The following is a 6000-nucleotide window of genomic DNA, read 5'->3' as shown; positions in this document are numbered from 1 at the left end:
AGAAGAATGGGTCAGTGGCCCAGGTTCATAGCTACCAGAAGCCAATGTTATCCATTACTTGGGAGGAATGGAGTGGGTGTGCTGCCTATATGTTTTGAGGACCCCGTTCCCCTGTTATGATTTCTTCTGCCACTGCAGTGCCTATGGTCGCTCGCTGTGTGGAAAGTTTGTTCCTCTTTGTGATCGCTGGAGCCCCCCAGCCGTGGGGAAAGTTCACTCCACGTTTGGCTGATGGCCAGCATGAACTGTAAGACTGCGGTCTCTCTGTTCTGAGGACTCTGTCACTGGGCCCAGCTCAGAAGCCCAGCGGCCAGCGGTCACTGCTCACCGTTAGGCTCCAAGAACGGGGGCTGAAGGAAGGCCACACCGTGCACTTGGCAGCATGTAGATCTTATCCTGTCTCTCTCCCCCGACAGGACTCCATGAGCGACAGCCTGCAGACCTGCTACAGATACCTGAAGGAAACCAGTCGCAGCTTCGCGGCCGTCATCCAGGCTTTGGATGGGGAATTAAGGTGAGGAAAGTCGGTTAACGCCTGCAAGCAAAATACTGACAGATCACGAGTTACCACGGAAAATTATTTTTGTGTTTGCGTTCTATCAGCTGTCGTTAATATATATTATAATTACTTGTAATATTTACCAAATCATTAGCATCTCAATGTCACAAGGAAATCACATCATAGACCTTTTGTACCGGCTTCTCCGTTACCTGTGTACACAGCCACTTTTAATAACTAAATCAAAAATGTGTTTTCCTTGAACGTGGATGGATGGAAGTTGTCGTATTTTTATCTTTTTATCTTGAGCCAAAGCAAAGTGTTTATGTTCTAATTATGAGATTAGGCAGCCTCGTCTTATTATTAGTAAATCACAGGTTTAGTGTTTACGCCATGAATATGATCATTAACACTTGTATGCTCTTTTTGTTATTTAATTAGTCAGACTGGGTAATTAAGACCGAGCTATTCTCTTGTTTACCATTGGCAGTATGATAAGTAGTCAGGGTGTTTATTTAGTAGATTAGGCTAAGATAAGAAGGCAAGGGCACATATAAATACCCAACAATATGGCTGTTAAAAACATATTTTGTTAATGCTTGTTGTCGAATCAGCAATGGCCACCATTTTTAAGCGATATCTGTGTTTGCATGGCAGATATGATTAATGTACATTATGTTGATGTAGAAACATTGGCAAATACCCCAAAACACTAGTCAACCCCATGACCTACATCTACGTATGTTGGATGAATTGTTAAAAGGGGGTAGGGCTTTTAACAATGGGGCCGACACTTTTTTGAGGGGGTATTTGTCTAGCCTCCTATGGGGAAAAAAGTGTCCTGACCTCTGGCAATCAGAGGTTTATTCTTCCTATGTATCGGGTTCTTAGTCAGATGCCTAGTTCTGACCAGACCTGGTTCAGTGGTGGCCAGAACCAGCTTCCTCCAGTGGGTCACCATGTTGTTCTTTCAGACTTCGGTTGGCAGAATGGAAGCCATGACAGCACTTGATGTGTTTTAACCAGAATGTTTACTTTTTGTTGTCATTCAACAATTTGGATCAGTACCTCGTGCTTGGGACTGCATAGATAAACCTCCTGTTTTGGTAAAAAAAAGTAGATTGTTTTACAGTATCAGGCTTTCTGTAATCTTGTCTTATTGATGAGATGTTAGCTTTTTTATTGGAGTCTTATAATTAACTCTACTGCCTGATACGATCTTTCATCATGCTTTAAGGTCCAGCTGCTGACTCATTTATCTTCCTGTTGGCAGGGATGCAGTTTGTATATTTTACCTGGTCCTGCGTGCTCTGGACACCGTGGAAGATGATATGACCCTTCATCGTGAGAGAAAGATCCCAATGCTACGTAACTTCCACACCTACCTGTACGACCCACGGTGGAAATTTACTGAGAGCAAAGAGAAGTACCGACAGGTTCTCGAAGACTTCCCAACGGTACTTATAACTTTTTCTTTTGCAAGAGACTTGAATGAAGTAGCGTCCAGTTTCGGTACCTCTTTCACAAATAAAACAAGAGACACTTCTTTATTTCAAAATTTTATTAACGTCAGAATGGAATTATTTGTCCGCGGTGCGGACTTAAACACTTCAGCACCGCGACACTCAACCTTTATTAATATGTCACAAAGTGTCAAATATTATAAACACAACAAATTTGACACAACATATATCAATAATTATTGTCAAAACGAAAGACAACATAACCAATTGTAACCATTAATAACCAAATTAATAACCTGCTGGTATGGGCGTGCCCACCTGTATCTCTGCTGGAACTGCCGGCGTCCCCTAGCGCGGCAGTCACATGACCTTACGATTCACAGAGGCGCATGCCTCTGGAGTGTCCTGCACTTACACCTCTGTGCACCACAAGTAACCATACCTAGATGGTTAACTCCTGCACCGTACCAGCTTAACAAAACCAGAGTACCCGGCAGAGCCAAAAAATAGGGGAGGGATGGGCGGGAAAAATCTCTTTGAAAATAATTGCCCCTATAGGCCACGACCCTTCCTTATATATCCCCCAGGGAGGGTAATTACCCCCTCCCCTCTGGCCCTGCACGTGCCTCCAAACTTAACTCCTTCCGTGCTAAAATTTCTGCTTAGTCATGCCTTAACCCCTTAAACCGGCTTGACCATGGGTACCTCGTCCACACTACATTCATGGGGCCCCTCTGTCCAATTCTTTCCCTCCGGGGCTGTTCTGGATGTCTTCATGGTCCAGTCCAGGATTCTAATGAAGCCTGCATCAGGTAGAGGTGATGGACATTTAAACTCAAGATTTAGGGAGCGTGCTGAGGAAGAAGAAGTTCCCATGTCCTCCAAGGTCAAGTTGAGGCCATAAAAGTTGATACCTGAGCCAAGTGTGGCTTTACTTGCTTGGAACGGTGTGTGTTGTCTGTGCGAGGTTTTCAAGAGCCTGGTTTAGCTGGGTCCGGTAGGGAAGTATAAATTAGTGAATAGTTGGGCTCATTTCAATTCTCCTTTTGCTTTTCTCATCAGATCTCTCTGGAGTTCAGAAATCTAGCTGTTGTCTACCAAGATGTTATTGCAGACATAGGCATCAAGATAGGAGAGGGGATGGCAGAGTTCCTGGACAAGAAAGTAGATTCTTTGTTGGAGTGGGACAGAGTAAGAGCTACACACAGTACATTTCAGATGATCTTCCAAGATGTTTTAATTATTATTTGTTTTGAGGAAGCATCCGTTATTTGGGTACACCTAGCGACTACGTTTTTGTAACTCTGTTGTGTTTTATTTTCAGTACTGCTATTACGCTTTTGGTCTGTTTGCAACTGGCTTGTCCCGTCTGTTTTCGGCATCAGAGTTGGAAGATGCAGAAATTGGCCTAGACACACAGCTTTCGAAATCCGTGGGTCAGTTTCTGGAAAAAACCAACATCATCCGTGATTACCTGGAAGATCAGTTGGAAGGTCGGGAGTTCTGGCCAAGAGAGGTCAGCACAGACCCCATGTTTTGGGTTCATATTTTTCTCTGTGTATGATTTTTCTTACAAACTGTAAAACTGTAAGCCACAATCTAACCTCCCCTTTGTTTGTGCACCAGGTGTGGAGTAAGTATGCAAAGAAGCTCTCAGATTTTGCAAAGCCAGAGAACATCGTCCCGGCTGTGCAGTGTTTGAACGAGTTGATTACCAACGCCTTGAACCATGTGCCGGATGTCCTCAGATACCTGTCACGGCTTAAAAACAAACGCATCTTCAACTTCTGTGCCATCATCCATGTGGGTACCTAGCTGTATGTCTAATAGTTATAATATTACGCATGAACACCAATAAGAAATTAGAAAAAACATCAAATATATGCATTTTTACTGTGTATAACACACAAGCCAAGTACAAAATGTACATTATACATACCAAACTGGAAATGCAGACCACCTGACCACCCATGTGCGATTCCCCCAATGTTATACAAAGTATAAAAATGTATGTAAGTGTATACTTTGTGTTTTTTCTAATTTCCTTATAGGTGTGCATGCTTCATATTACTTATTTAGCATAGTACCCCATTTCATGATTTTTGCCATTTCGGTTATTTATGGAGTGCAGTTCTACTATTTATATCGCTGTTTGGCTAATATTTAACCATTGAAAGGCAAATGTCAATGTTATACCTTGTGACATAAATTAATGAAAAAAATACACAATAACTTTTGTAAACACCACAAAATGAATACGTTTATTTATTGTTCAGAACGTTACGCTTCTTCTTTAATGAGCCTCTTATGATTTTTTTTTCTATTATTGCTATTTTTAAGGTAATGGCTATAGCCACTTTGGCTGCGTGTTACAACAACCAGCAAGTGTTTAAAGGCGTTGTGAAAATCCGCAAGGGACAGACCGTCACTGTAATGATGGATGCCACCAACATGGACGCCGTGAGGGCCATCATGCTCCAGTATATTGAAGAGGTACAGCTATAGCTATTGTTGTTCTCAGCCTACATACTCCTTTCTTCCCAGATATAAGGAGCAGGTCCAGCAAATACCCAGTGGACCACTGGCCAACAGGGCCAGCTGCGAAGTGCAGCCAGCAGCTATGTACACTATGCGAGCATATTACACTATGGGGACATAAAAGCGTAGCTTGGGGCAACGTATATCCAACTATCATCCTTAAAGTGCCAGGGCCACCTCATCATCACCCTTCCATAAAAGCGAGAAGGATTGTAGAAAATCACATATATATACAGGAACAGAAAACCCGAATTCAATTCTGCAATGAAAACCCCCTGCGAATTCAATTTTTTTTGGTCATTTCCCATGATCCTTCAGTGCGAGTCGCACTGGAATTCTACCATTCGCCCCAAACAGGAAGTTGTAACCCACTTCCTAGAATCTCCCTGTGTTGTTTCGACAGACTGCGCATGAGCCTTTATCCCTGGATATTACTTACAACTTTACAAGATCCTTTGCAAAGCTATTATTGCAAATATGTTAGGGCAAGTGAGCAACTTAACATGTGACGTGTATGTAGGTATCTTCACTAAGCCTAAACCTAAAAGAAATGTTTTTAACTTGCTTAACATTATATATATATATTTATATACACACATTTATATATATTTATTTTGTTTACAGATCTACCAGAAAATCCCTCCGACAGACCCCACATCAGACAAGACACAGCGCGTCATTTCCTCCATACGCAGCCTGTGCTTACCCAACGGTTCGGTGGTGTCACGTAATCATTTGTCCCCCATTTACCTGTCCTGTGCCGTACTTCTGGCTGCCTTCGGTTATCAGTACCTGGGCACGGTGTCCCAGGTGTCTGAAGAACTGCACGCAAGCCAATGAACTAGGGAAACGCAGGTCTGGTGGAGGTAAACTGATGTATTTAGAGGCCGTCTGCGCTTCTCACCCTAATAAAGTTGGCAACAAATATATAAACATAATATAAATGCTCACACTGTTTGGTAGGCCTCATATTATACATTTGTATTATTTGAGCCTGAGACTAGCTTAGCGCACCGACATTTTTTCTTTTCCGTATTTAGAGGCCCGTCAGAGAACGTTCTAGAATATGTGTTACGCAGGTTGAACTCCTTCTAATTTGGATACAAAAGCTCAAAATAAAGGTTGTTTCCTCAGCACTCACTGGCGACGGGACTTCACCACAAGTGACAGCATTTCGGCCATCAAAAGAACTTTTATCAAGCCACCAAACAAAACATTACACATATGATAATAGAGTGGCAACAAATTACAAAAAAAACACATTTATAAAAACAAATCTAGACATGCCAAAAGCAAAAAATTGTTTAATGATTTTGGTCTTTATTTTACTAAAGAACTTTTCTTATTATTCTGATAAAAATCCAGCGGCACATTTCTATATTTACTTTTTATAATCAGTTATATGACATGTGTCTTAACTATTAATTATTATCCTTAATCTTATCTTTATATCAGTTATCTCCTTGATGCTGAGGAAGACAGGAATCCCATGATTTTAGG

At 41.8% G+C, this 6000-nt stretch overlaps 1 pseudogene; it reads left to right on the top strand.

The window, feature by feature from the left end:
* The first annotated feature begins 231 nt into the window (after nucleotides 1–231).
* LOC128482750 (squalene synthase-like) lies at nucleotides 232–5433 on the top strand (annotated as a pseudogene).
* The last annotated feature ends 567 nt before the right edge of the window (nucleotides 5434–6000 follow it).

The sequence above is a fragment of the Spea bombifrons genome, chromosome 3 (assembly GCF_027358695.1).
Source record: "Spea bombifrons isolate aSpeBom1 chromosome 3, aSpeBom1.2.pri, whole genome shotgun sequence".
Classification (NCBI taxonomy): domain Eukaryota; kingdom Metazoa; phylum Chordata; class Amphibia; order Anura; family Pelobatidae; genus Spea; species Spea bombifrons.
Note: the sequence above shows the minus strand (reverse complement) of the source record. Positions and strands in the feature narration are given on the sequence as shown.